This window comes from Ambystoma mexicanum, chromosome 13 (genome assembly GCF_040938575.1).
Source record: "Ambystoma mexicanum isolate Mex_15411 chromosome 13, UKY_AmexF1_1, whole genome shotgun sequence".
Taxonomy (NCBI): Eukaryota; Metazoa; Chordata; class Amphibia; order Caudata; family Ambystomatidae; genus Ambystoma; species Ambystoma mexicanum.
Genome location: NC_090938.1, coordinates 137,019,443 through 137,033,987, shown reverse-complemented (window position 1 = coordinate 137,033,987; position 14,545 = coordinate 137,019,443). Strand labels below are relative to the sequence as shown.

Sequence of the window (14,545 nt, the reverse complement as noted above, 5' to 3'; positions counted from 1 at the left end):
TTATAAGTGTGTGATTTGTGCCTGGAGTGTTTCCATCATTTGATCCTTAAAATCACTGAAGCATTGTTTAATTACTTCAGTTGTAGAATCCAGCTCTGGCGTCTTTGGTAATGATACAGGTCCTAATACTTAATGGGTTGACTGCCTTTCATCATTAAGCGCCTCTTCTCCTTCTTTACGCCATCATTTCTTGTTGTTTTGAAATTTAGGGGTGGGGCCCCCCCGGTTCTTTTGATCTGTTCTGAGACATTATGAAATAAATCTGCAATCACAAACCTGCCAGCTCTCCCCTACGCCCTTTCTTGTGACAGAGGTGGAATCTCAAAAAATGTTGTTCTAGCCTCACATGGTAGAAGAGTTCTAAATCCACCCCCGGTTTTAACACCACTGACCTAATCGCGGGTCACAGGTAAAGTCTGTTGATGCAAGCACTGTGGGGTTGATTTGTTGCCCTGAGATAACCGCGTTCCATGAAGTGCCTGGATTGCTTATCGGTGCAAGACAACTGCAGAAACCTTGGGGTCACTTCAAACGATGCACAATTGAAGTACTCACCAATCAGCAGGTTTGGTATTACCACCCACTTTTTTCTAGGGCACTCGCGTTTCCTTTGATCGTGGTTCCACAGGTCCACCTCACTGCTTTGCAGTCACTCATCAGTCTCTTAAAATAACTCCACAACGTAAATGATGCACTCCAGGTCTTACGGATAGCTGCCCCCTTGCTATTTCTGGGGCCTCGCACTCCCTTCGTTGTTCAATCAGGTCATCAAATATGTCTTTCAGGTACCATCTCGGGAGGTTCCTCCTCAACAACGATAATGCGCTGAAATTGTTCCAAGCGGCTGTTCAATTGTAAGCCCTGTGATCGATCGCCTCTGGCCACGGTGGGAAGTGCCACGCCCTGGCGCCACCTCGAAAAAGTTGCAGTCAGTTCTTGGTGTTGTGCCGCCAATATACACATTTTAAATGCTTCTCACCGGTCCCGGGATCCTAATGAGCACAATTTGGTAGTTGTCGCATATGTTGGGGGGCTATTTCATCGTCTTTTTTCCGGAGCGGACAGGAGGAGCCCTCTCTTCACACAGCCACTTTATCGGTGGCCATCTTGGAATCGACACATGCTTTTTGATGTACACCAGGAAGGGGTGTCCCCACAGCCCAGCCTATGGTTAAAGAGGAACCCCACACCCATCAGGGGGGTTACACCCCTCATCCACTGACCTCCAGTCTAATGCAGTGTGACCCAAATGGGAGCTATACTGGGATCGGTGCTGTTAAATTAACATCCACCCAGTTTCAGTTTTGTCTGTGTCTCATTGGGTGAAATTATTTTTTTGTTTCCTTTTGCCTCTCTCTCTCGTTCATTCCTCGTTCCCTCTTCCCGTCCATTCCCATACGCCCTTGGGTGTAGCCAGGTGGTTTTATCATGTCATGTTTCCATTTATCCTGTCTGTGTCACCCCTGTTTGTAAGTGGTAGACTGCAGCTACCAATAGTATACTAGTGATTAATCATAGCCCATCCTATGCAGAACTGGTATTATTGTAATGGCATGGTAAACAGGCTCAGGGGGTTAGACATTCAATGTATGTTGTGTCCCAGAAACTTCTGTTTTTATAAAGAGGAGACCGTTCATGAACCAATACCCAGTGCCTTAAAACTGACAATTTGGGGTCTGTTTTATAATTCAATGTTAGGCCTACCAGGGGACAGGCATTTAAAAACAGAAATGCATGTTACATCGGCTCAGTGTTGCAAAATTGTCTTAGATGAATATGTATGTATGATTTGAAAAGTGCCTCAGGCCAGGGCTGAGCGGCAATATTGGGTTTCTTGGAACTATCTGTGTACGCTCTCTTTTTGTCCTGCACCTTAAGGGAGTGTATATACATTTAAATTGTCTCTCCCTCTATGTGAGCTAACAGACAAACTGTGCCCATTGTTTAATATCACTCAGAGTTTTTACCATTTCACTGTGTTTATATGTCAAAGATAATGCTGAATTTATTTAATATTTAACACTATAAAAGCTGTCCTGATGCAGGGTTTCCAGATTCTGTGAGTGGCTGTACTATTTCACTGTGGTCCAGACGGTAGTGTGAGTGGCCCCTTCAGCGGCAGTACGCGGTAATGTAAAGTGTCCCGGACCCACTATTTCGCGCATGAGCGTGTTGAGGTGCATGACCTATCTACAGTTTGCTCACAGGTAGCTTTAGCAGGCAACACACCTTCATACACCCACATTTCAGTATCCATTATTAGCCGCAGGTCACGGTCACCCTACATAAGGCTTGTTTTGAAACCATATTGGACCATCAGTTTCACAGGCCTGCACATCTTTGGTAGCAGGATTCCACCTGGTTTCTACCTAACGTTATTAACTGCCACCTAATAGTAATCTGAACAAATTGAGACCTTGCAAACCCCACACTGTCTGCTTCACCTATTTATTCACGTCCAGTCTCTTGCCAACCCCAGTGAGTCACCATGGCAGTGGCTCTTCGCAGCAAATGCAACATTAGCTCAGAAAGAAGGGACCAGTCATTAGCAGCTGTGGTCACTTCTAATCTAATCCCAGAGTTGGTATTAACTACTGACAATCACTCTGTGCAATATGCCCAGATGAGAGGGGGCCCTAATACAACGGAAACAATACCAACAAAAGCAGTATAACAAGTCAGGATCTCTGTTTTGTCAACACCTGGAATCCAGCTAGGGCAACTCACTCACAACAACAGCCACGCCTAGGAAATACGTGACAAGGGCAACCTTTGCAATAGACATCTAAGTTACGACCACCAGAATGGACATAACGCAGCTCAAACCTACAGTCCAGCCAATTCCTTTTACGACTACTGCTGAGGCCGTGAACATAGACACCCAAATGGAGGCGGTCAGGAACAATGAATGCAACAATTCTATCATCTTGGATGAGTCCTTTCTGCGTCTCTGTAGGGAGATGGGATAATTACAAGAAACAAATGGAGAAACCAGGGTTTCAAACAGGCAGCCTGGTGAAAGAAACACTCCGATCCCCAATTCAATCATATGAAAGGGACTTTCGATCAACACCCCCCTGTCCAACCATGATTTCTACACCCCCAGAAATACCCACATGAGGTGGGATTCTAATGTCCTGTCCAACCTTGACTACTTGGGTCCTGCAACAATCCCAGCCCTTCACTTAGTCTTGGAATCGCTCTTGAGACTATGTGACAATATCAAAGACATTGTGCAAGACAGCACAGCCAAAATATCGGTGTCCGACTGTAAACCCAGTCAATTTTGGAACTTCTGGAGAAGACAAAGTGTAGAACAATGTAAAAACGCTGGGACCATCCACCTTTCGTCCTAGACATGGATCACCATGCCTCACTTCTGTAATTAACCAACAGCCAATCTTCATCAGTCAGTCACCAAACAGCCCGTCACCGCTGTTGGAGTATCACAACGACCTAAGCCCATCTCCAACATTCTTTGACTCCCAAGGAGTCGGAGCTCAAGGAGAGGAAGAGAAATCGGGAATGGGCTCCCAACTAATAACTCTATTACCTAGTGGGCCAAGACAAATATCCCAAATAAGGAAACGTCAACAGAAGAAAAAATCTAAAAAATCAATCAACTCTAAACTGTAATAGAAGGAAATCTTCAGACATTTTTACGTGCGTTACCCAATAAGGGAGAGATTATTGATCTGAACTCTCAGGGTTCACTGAACAACATCTCACCAACAGGTCTGACCATCGTGAAAGAACTACCAACAGAAGATGATCAAAGGGGGCAAAAAACAAAGTCAAATTACGACTTTTATGTTACCCACATGAATTGGAGTCCCTATCACACTGAGGGTAGAGTGTCATTCGTCACAGAATCTGAATGTCCTCCATAGACTTAGTATCACATCGAGCAAGAGCATGAATGTCGCTCATCTGCAACAACCAATGTTGCCGTGCCCTGCAATCTGCTCCCAAACCAACCAGTACAACAAACCAGCTTGTCAAGCAAGACTATCGGCTGGGAGAACATTGCACACATAAATGGTGAGATAACATTGAACAAAGGGAAGTTACTTGAGGTCTTCCAGAGTATGCCACCTTTGAGAGCACTTCACACAGGTGATATTGACTATGCCAACCTACAAGACCATGGGGGAGACATAGTGGCTTGTCACTTCTACTCCAATATAATAGCACAGCTGGTTTTGGCTGAAAGGCTTACACCAAGAACCCTGGGATTCGACTTGTACGAGCTCAACTCGTCTGAAGAAACAACTAACATTTTAGCTGCCCCACTGCCTATTAGAAGGGTAGGTATATCTGATTGGTCTATACAGGACAAACCGAGAGGCTCCAACAAGTCCATGCATGACAACAACAAACCCTACAATGGGGGTCATTCCGAGTCTGGAGGTAAGTAACGGTCCTTAGCGGCATGGCGTAAATAGCGTGTCCGGGCAGTCACTAGTCCGCTAATGGAGAACAATTACGACTTTGCGGGCATGAGCTTTGCGCCATGCCGTTAAGGTCATTACCGCCATGCCGTAAAAGGCACGAAAAATGCCCTTAGCAGCCTCATGCATAGCATAGATAGCACTACCGGCATGGCCCAATACTGCATTAGCGGTGACTGTTATTAGCGGTCACCGCTAATAACGGTCACCACTAATAAGCGGAACCGGAAGTAGAGTCATCGCACAGGAACGGGAAGGAGCACGACGGCCATCTTTAAAAACATCTTTAAAAACACAATACATTGCCATCCTCACCACACAGGACCCGTTGGACTCTGCTGTTGTTCTGAAAACATTCTCCTATCACACCACTATGCCCAAGGCCCTTAAGAAAGTAGCTGCCCGCCAGCGCTAGCAGAGATTTAATGAGGATGAGCTGGAGATGCTGGTCGGGACACTGCAGGAGCATGCTGGGATAGTCTTTGTCAAAAACATGAAGAGGGAGGCAATTCTGGAAAAAAAGAAGATCTGGGCACTTGTTGCTTAGAAAGTCAGTGCTGTTGGGAACACCCCACTCACCATCGAAGAATGTCGTAAGCGCTGGGACGAACTGCGAGTCAGAGTTAGAAATATACTCTCAGTGATTAGGAACCAGGCAATGGGAACACGAGGAGGTCCCAGCTCACCAATCAAGCTGCCCCATGGAGGACATCTGCGCCAGCATGATCGGAATGGAGGGGATAGAAGGTGTTGGCGAGATGGAGTGTGGCGCCATAACATCGGGCGATGGAGGTGAGTGTCCAGAAAACATTGTAATGCCGAGTCTGATGAAAGTCAACCAATATGTCAGTCCAAAGAGTGAAGCCATGGTCCAACACACACACACTCCCAGGTAAGTAGGCAGACGCATCACAGACACATGAAGATGCCTGCTGCAAGGCAATGCCTTACCCGACACATAACACACAAAGATGTAAATGCCATGAGTCACACAGCGTGCAGGCCCCAAATAATATGCATGTCAGATAGCATAGCTCTTGGCCAACATGAGTGACGCCGACGTATGCCTGCATAACCCACCCATTGAACAAACAACATGCTCATCCAAACAAAAATGCCTATTACCCCCAATTGTATGGATGATCAATTGTCCAAATGTATGTGTGATGCCTATCAAAACATCACTCATGCCGTCCCTCTCTTCGACCCCCACAGGCTCTGACCATGACAGCGATGGGCAGGACGCAACCCGTGCAGAGACCACACCCCGGAAGAGGTCCCCGGATGATGCCAACCACCCTTCGACCTTGAGGGGACAACCCAGGGGCCGCCGTGCACCAACAGGCAAGACACCGCAGTTGCCAAGACACCGGTGCCGACAAGGGCCATAGAGGCCGAAGCACCACCACCCATTGGCCATCCTGAGGAATCAGGTGAGGCACCACACTCTGAGGAGTCCAGTTTGGCTGGGGGGTGGCAGCCACAGCACCCCTGGCTGTGGTGGACCCACAGGATGACATATGGGTGCCTGTTGAGGACGATGCATCGGAAGTGGTCCGTACGCCCAGTCCACCGGCATCCCCCCAAATATCGTCCCTCGAAACTGACCACGCCACCACCCCGAAGCAGTCTGGTCAGGAGCAAATGGAAAGGCACATCAGTCCCATTTTGACGAGTATAGAGGCTGAACAGGACAGCCAGGGAACATCAACCTCCACGGGTGCACCCGCAGGGCCGCAGCGGTCAGAACAGCTGACTGCCCTTGTGCAGCAGTTTGTTGGGGACAACACACTGGCCAGACAGGAATGACGTGCGAACTTCACCTCTCTAGGCAGGTCCATCACGGAGAACACCGCCTCCATGGCCAAAACCTTTGCAGATCACACCAGCCGCCTCTGCGAGGAGGTCTCGGCCCTCCGCCAGGTCTTAGGCCGCATAGCCGATACCATGGAGGCAGGGCATCCGGCTACCCAATCCCAGCTGGCGGCCACACCGTCATCATCTAGTTCGACCCAGACGAGCCCGCTCCACAGGTCAGCACATACCCTGCACCGGCAAGACATGCCGCCACCTGGACCAGGGAGTGCCAATTGATAGGGCAGCCTCATGTAGGTATTGGAGACTTGATAGGACATGTGTGGGGGAGAGGGATGGGGTGAAGGTATGTGGGGGAGTCGTGGGGGGAAGGAGGGTGAGGGCGTGTGGGGGAGTTGTGGGGGGAGGGGAGGGAAGGAGGGCGGTGGTGGATTTTTGCACTTTCGTTATCATTGTTATATTTAATACACCCGTTGTGTGAAAAGAAAGACCTGAGTGGACATTCATCATTGCGCACGTGTCATTTTTTCATATACAGTGCATAGTGTACATGTACCCCCACACCCAGTGCCCTCTGTCCAACTATCAAGTCACCCTCTGCTGCCATGTGTGTCAGAAATATTGTGCAATCACTGACTGGTGCACAGCACGTCCCTCCTGTGCATCGGCACCGCGATGATGTCCAGCCACATCTTCTTCATCCCCATCTTCATCACCAGGTGGTAGCAGTTCGATGTCAGGGGGCAGAGGCACATTCTGGCGGATACACAAATTGTGCAGCATGACACATGCCATGATGATCTTGGCCACCTTCTCATGCCCGACCGGCTGAGGCAGCAAAATCGTGCCTTCAACAGGCCAAAGGTCTGCTCGATGATCACACGGGTACGGGTATGGGAACGATTGTAGTCCTCCTCGTGCCTGTTCTGTGGGTTTCGGACAGGGGTGAGGAGCCATGGCTTCAAGGGATAGCTACTATCACCTGCATGAGAGGCAATAAAAGGTAAATGTTAGTCGATTCATGATGGACAGCTGTACTAGTCACACATGCATACAGATTATCGTTGGCCACATGCACATGTCCCTGGATGTATTTACGCCATTTTCAGTCCCTCAATGTGTCCTGTGCCATGGACTAAGGGTGTGGGTTGCATCTTCAAGATGATTCATGGTGTGCACTGACATCTTGTTGCACATGCATCGCGTACGCATACAGCTGTGTTTGTGTCAAATATGTGATGTGTTGTGTTCTGTGAGATTTACTTAGAGGCAGCATTGGCAGTAGTCTGTTCAATAATGGCCAATCCCCGCTGATCATTCCCATGGTGACATGCAGCACTCCTGTGGGTGTGGCGGCCCTGTGACAGACAGTGGATTCCCTAGTTGGTTCAGTTTGTTGGACTCCGAGGGATGCTTGTACTGTGTGGTGATTTGCTGGAGACAGCAACATAGTGCATGTGCACTGCATGGTGCTGGATGGCGTTACGGAGGGTGAGGGCCGCTGATGAGTGGTGCACGTCCAACCCTTCCCTTTGATCCACAGCACACCTTGTTTTCTTGGAAAGTGTGCTCTCCGTCCTGCTTTCAGCGCAGGGGCATGTTGATTGATGCGGGCTCGTTGCTGCCTAGTTACTTCACTGGCAAGAGTCCGACAGGTTAGTATAATGAGTCTTTTGAACAGTTCTCTAACTTCATTCCTTTCCTTCCTTAGATGATAGCCGGCGTCCGGGGATGGCGACGTGCTGCTGAGATGAGTAGCGCTGAAGGTGAGTGAGGGCGCGATGCGACCCTTTCGTATTTGTATTGAACTGAGTTCTTTTTCTGTGTCTTTTAGGTGCTGCAACATTTCAGCTCGGATGCCGGTTAAGAAGATGAAATGCGGTGAGTAAGCGCGGTATATGGCGCCTCTAGATGTTTCCACGCTAACCTGGAGTGTCTTTTTTCCCTCTAGCAGATGGATGAGAAGTTCCGAGACAGAGTTCCCCCAGAGCGGGCGGGATTCAGGTAAGCGTTTGAAGCTCGTACAGTCTTTAAAAATAAGCGAAGATTTACTGAATGCTTACTAATGCCTTATTTCTGCAGTTTTTCCTTTTCCTTTGGAAGCGGCGTGCCGGACTGGGAATGACACCGCCGAAGATGCCCGCAGAACAGAAGGAGCAATGAATGATGGACAGAAGCGCCACAAGGTAAGGCTGTTCCTAACAGTGTTCTTGCAGGAGCTGAGCGCAGAAGAAAGATGCAGGCCTACTGGAGACCAAACCGAATGCGGTGAGTGTCATGCTGCAGGTGCAGAAAACACAAAGCATGTTTCTCAGCCTGGGTGTGGCTTAAATAGTCTCTCGGTATCCCAGGTGTCTCTGGGCTGAATCACACACAAAAGACTAGACTGAACATGCAGTTCTGGGAACCGAAATATGTGGGGGGCATCCATCGTGTCCCCATCAATGCACTACAAGTCCAATCCCCAATGTTATCCTTTCGGAGTAAGTGAGTATTGTGCCACAAGCGCCAAGTCTGACTCCAAGTGGGTCTTTGGAGGGATGGAGAGGCCCTTGAGGGCCATGTAGGTGATCGTGGCCTAGCTCCAGCCTGACATCTTGGAGGGCTGGGGACATGAGGGGCAGGAATCATGACATGATAGGTGTCGACCTTACTTCATTCCTATGGAATTAGGGTGTCATATACCGTTTGTGCTGCTTTGGGGCACAGTGTTCGGTGATGTGCACATCGTGCAGTCACATCAACATTGGCAGCATGGTGGTGTGTGCATCTCTCCCCCCATTTCAATGCCATGTGCTAGTCATGCAACTTACCAAGCATCCAGGCATGTCGTCCAGCATGTCGCTCCATGAAGAGTAGTAGCATTGAGTTCCGCAGGACCATAGAGTCATGAGTTGATCCGGGATATCGGGCTCAACAATGTGTGATGATCTTTCTGGCATCGCATACCATCTGCACATTGATGGAGTGGTGTTGCTTGCGGTTGTGGTACACCACCTTCATGGCCTGCGGGAACACCAACTCCACGTCGGTGCAGTCGAGGGCACCTACACAATTTGGCATGCCTGCCAGTGCATGGAAGCCAACTTTTGTATCAAATATCTCCTGGGGAGTCCGTGGTAGGGATATGTAGTCCCTTGTGTGCTTGAGGAGGGCATCCAGCACTTGGTCCAGAATCAGAGAAAAAAAGGGTTGTGATATGCCATGCATGTGCACCACTGTGTGCTGGTAGGTGTCACGTCCCCGGTGGCAACTCATCTGACACTTCAGGCTAACAAACAACCCCTGTCGCACTTACATATGCATGCCCGACGACGGCAGGTAGGCGACAGCCCCAGGCACACTCATAGGGCCCTGCACCCAGTACGGTCTCCTTTTCTTCGTTGGCAAATGCAGTGGTGTCTTTCAACGATGCGCCCGAGGTACCGGCACTGCTTGAGGGCTCGTCACGTGAATCACCACGTGACCAGGAAATGACCTGGTTGGAAGCTGCGAGATGTGGAGCACGCGTCGCGTGACCAGGTAGCCTCACGTAACCAGGAAGAGATCCCCATGAACTGAAAACGGGACACGGAACGTGTGTCACGTGACCACATCATGTGATCGCCTTTTCCCATTCAAAAGGAACGAACAGACTCACACGCTTCAGAGCTGCTTTCAGTAGTACTGTTTGGCGTTTCACGGATATTGCTTCTTTTTTGGTTACCTCGATCACGGACCTCTCCACGTCTCCCCTTGGTACTTCTGCAATTCTTTGCTTACTTGGAACTTTCGACCTTGGCTTTCCATTGGATTTGTTTTTGGATCATCCCCTTCAACTGACGTTACCACTTGGTTTTCTGACCCCGGATTGTTACTGGACTGAATACGGATCTTCTTGCCTTCGTACCTGGCTCATGTTTTTTCTGCTGCATCAGGTATTACAACCATCCACCTAGAGTGCCATCCTGTGTATCAACTGTCGCCTACTGCGGTCGACTATTGCAGACCCCTGCCCATATACCACACCCCGGGTACCCTGCCGCCTGCATTTGGGTAAGCCTTCTTGTGTGACCTTGTATTGCTCTCATTGGGATTGCTTTCCTTGCCTAACCTCGTTGCTTGCCTTGCAGTGGTCACGGGGGTCCTTCCAGCGTTCCTGGTTCCAGGCTGACGATACTCTACACCTGTGGCCGCAAAGATTGCACGGGCAGTAATATCACTATATTTGCCCGTGCGGTAATTGGGGACTGAGGTTTCATCATCTACACGACCATCAAGTCACAACAGTAGGTGCCTGTGGCAAGAAAGTGGAGCACGGACACTACCTTCAGCAGAGGGGGATGGCGGTGCATATTTCATTGAGGCTGTCGTTGTGTATCATGTCCACAATGGTGGTGATGGCGTCCCGGTCCAGACGGTATAAAGTGTGGATCTGCTCAGGGGTTAGGTTGAAAGGACTGGCTCTGATACGAGGGATAGGGGGCTGCCTGCATGGTAACGGTGACTGCACTGGTGGGGCATGCTGGGCCTGTCTCACCCTCCTTCTCCTCCTGCGTCTCCTCTGTGGTGCTGGCTGTTGTTGTTGATGTTGTGGCAAAGCAAGCATGTCCTCCAGCTCCAGTAATGCTACTACTATTGGAATCATCTTGGTGTGGGAAGGGGTGTGGTGTGTGGGTGTGCTCCTTTTGTACTGGGCCAGACTCCATTGCCTCCACCTGTGCTGATTGTGTGCACCTGTGGCAGTTGGGAACACTGCACAAGGTATTTTATAGTTGGTCAGAGATGCCGGTATTTACGGCATGCCGGTAACCACTTTTAATGCCTTCATGATGCTGGTATTTGCATGTCTGCTTCACTTGTGATCTCCTCCAGTTTACGGCATGCCGCTATTGCCGGCATGATGGCCCGTGTGCCCGCGCCCATGCCGCTGTTAGAGGAACCGTACTTTACGATGCCGCTAATAGCGGTCTGGCTGGTCAGAATAGTCCGTAGCGGTAAGCAATGCTGGTAATCCTTTACCAGCACCGTTTTCCCCTTACCTTCAAACTCGGAATGACCCCCAATGACAAAACACAAGACTCGTCTTGGTTCGAAGCGGCCCTAAAAATGTTTGCTAATACCAGAGCAGGAGTGTCACATCTTTAACCAAACCAAATTATCTTTGGCAGTATGGAATGTGTGTGGCTTTACAAATCTAGCCAGGGGACTACAAAAACCTGAGCTACTTTAAACAAAAATGTTTTTAATCTCCAAGAAACGATGACTACTCACCACTTCGAGCTAGATGGATATAAGACTTTTACAAAAAAAGCAATGAAGGGACAGCTTGGGTAACCCGTTGGAAGACTAGCCATAGCTATAGACTTGAACATTAAAGTCACTTTACACAGAATACCCACTCTTGATGATGGCCTATTGGCAATAAGCCTTTGCACTGAACTCTCAACTATGGACATTCTTGTCATCAATGTATATTTGAATTCTAGGAAGAACTTGCATTCTATTCTTCAAATGGCACTGGATGCCATGATCAAAAACTGGCTAGAATTGGGCCACCCCCATCGAATCATGAGGGAGACTTTAACTCAGACTGTCCAGTCAAACATATGCTGAATGAAGATCAAATCATTCCGACGCACGGCTTTTCTAGCAGTGTGACAACAGAACAAATTAGAACTCCTGTATGCATAACTGGGGGTTGCAACTATCTGTACCTGAGGGTGCACTTCGGGGAAAGCAAATATCTACTTGGAATCGAGGAGCAGCTTTATCGTGGGACCAACCACATATATGTCTCCTACAGTTTGAAACCAGTGTACACTCCTATAACTACCTCAACTTTAAACGACCACTAAATACTGACAATCGAAACAACTGACAGTTGTGACACTCACTTTTGACCCCATTATGGTCATGATTATGCCCACTAGTGGTGCTCTCTCTGTAAAATGGAACACTACCTCCTGTCGGGGCTTTATGAAGTCTCGGGAAACGACTCGCCTGAGCAGCATGATGAGTAGCAGAACATCAGATCTCTTTACTGCTATCAATTTTAACCATACAATACGACAATGCCTAAAGACCTTTTTGCTCAGGGGGAAACCAATAGGTCTAAGAACCCACCGGCATGGCTATAACGAAAACCTTTGAAGCAAAAAGGGACAAGAGATAAGGCTAAGAGAACTGAGCAACTTACAACTTGTGCCTGATATTTATGAGCAGCATAAGAAGCACATAAAACAGAGTCACAAAAACATCATCCAGTCACTGAAAGTCCAGACATAACAGAGACAACCAAATAATGTTTGAAAAACTGGGCGTCAGTAAATGCTGAATTCCAGACCCTCACCAACAGGAAAGTGGGTGGATCAGTCGTGACTATGACGTGACCTATTTTAGAGCAGACTTGGAGGGACTTTTATATAACTAAGAACGCTAAACCCTCAAAGACTGTTCAGGTAAACTGGGCCTTTAGAAGTTGCAGACTACACTTGGGAAAACGAGGATATCCTCTGCACCATTATAAAGTCCAAGGTGTCTAGAGCTCTGGGCCCCGATGAGCTTGCTCCTGCGGTCATCGAGAGCGATCCTGAGGCCTGTCTAGGCCCAGTGATGACGCTATTCAAATCTATCTTTGCAATACACACATTTCCACCGACATGGCTCTAATCATTGTGGTCTCAATCTACAAAAAGGGTGACAGAAACACCCAACTAACTACAGGCCTATAGCGCTTCTAGATGGTTCCATCAAAATCTTTGCATGCCTTCCCTTGAGTGACCTAAACAGCTGGCTATCCCACTCCGACGACATTTCCCTCTTCCAAGTCGGATTTTGGTCCTGCATGGGTACAATTTTGAACGCAACCATCATGTCTCACTTGCTAGTAGCCGTGAAGACAGGCACAATAGGTACTATCTACATGGCATCAATAGACATGAGTAGCGCGTTTGACAGAGTCTGCAGGGAAGTGCTATGGAAGAAAATGCTGGACTGAGGAGTGCCTTTAAAGATAGTGCAGCTGTTAGCGGCTCTCCACAGTGAGACCACTCTTAAAGTAAGACTGACCAAAGAGGACACAGTGTCAAGAGCAATTCGGACCTTTGTAGGCCTTAAACAAGTTTGTTTATTGGACCCTTGACTCTTTTAATGTCTACATATCCAACTTGGACAGACTTTGGTCTCTCAACAGTTCCTACCCAGTTATATCAGGCCACCGAAGACTCAATTGGCTCGCTTTCACTGATGGCCTTCTGTTTTTCAGTCAAACTATTTGAATGAAGTTGCAGCAATTATTTGAACACACCATTCATAATCTCCTGATGAATGGAGAGAAATCCAAAATATCATTTTTTTATTTCTTTATTAACTTTACAACAATGATATAAGCCGAAAATCATTGATTAATCATTGCAGTATGTATAATTCAAGAGAAACATATAACATGCCCCCCCTCCCTCCCCACCCACTCCCTCCGAGACCACAGTTAGAACTTCAATCTTCTTTTTGGCCCCTTGACGGGCCTGGACTGTCTGTGCTGTCTGAAGCGCTTTCTTGCACTGCTGGGTGGAGCAATGGCACAGTTAACGCCACCCAATGGAGTAGTCAAAATTATCATCTTTACCACCAAAAGGATACCCAAAACAATGTACTGGAGGGTGGGGGATTGCAGATTAGAAAGAGTATCCTCCATTAGATACCTGGACAACACTTTGACAAACTTGTAGCTCCAAAACCGAATGGACGACAACCCTGAGAGAGAAATCTCGTCCTTTAGTCAACTAATTGAAAGTCTCCACAGCCAACTGTGTAAGTACTCATTGCTTCTGCTAATAAAGTTCTATCCAACTAAAGTGGAAACCTTGCTATTACATCGACTTGGGCCAATATCTAAACATCCTTCAAAGCCTCATATGGAATGAGACTCCTGGGCTATCAAAATTCAATTCCCAATTCGATTGGTAGACACAGGCTATGGTTGATTTCCCTTCAATCCAGCGTTTCTTGGAGTCAACTAACCATCTGCGCAAACAAATGATTACCCCCCTGTAATTAACTCATGGTGGCATCCGTAAAGACAGGCACAAGGGAGTTTATTGAACTGTATAATGGGTGAGAAAAATGCTAAACCTAAATCTAGGATGAGAGCAAGCTACACCCATCAAATAATAAGGCAGTTCTGGCACACCAGAAGCCCAAATTAGGAACTAGCTTAAAAAAGAAAACAAATCTACACGTATTTGACGCAAAGGTCGCAGAAAAGAAAAGACTACTGAGAAAGCTGAAGAGACAAGCAA

General features: G+C 48.0%; 1 protein-coding gene across 7 annotated transcripts in view; it reads left to right on the top strand.

Annotated features, from left to right (window-relative positions):
* The window catches only part of FANCE (FA complementation group E), a 167,914-nt gene that overhangs the window by 41,641 nt on the left and 111,728 nt on the right, over positions 1-14,545 (top strand). The window contains exon 2 of one of the 7 annotated variants that reach the window (XM_069633464.1): positions 5,667-5,884. The exons of the other annotated variants lie outside the window; for them this stretch is intronic. The gene's annotated coding sequence lies outside the window, so the exon portion shown is untranslated. The remainder of the gene's footprint in view (positions 1-5,666; positions 5,885-14,545) is intronic. 7 annotated transcript variants of the gene reach the window in all.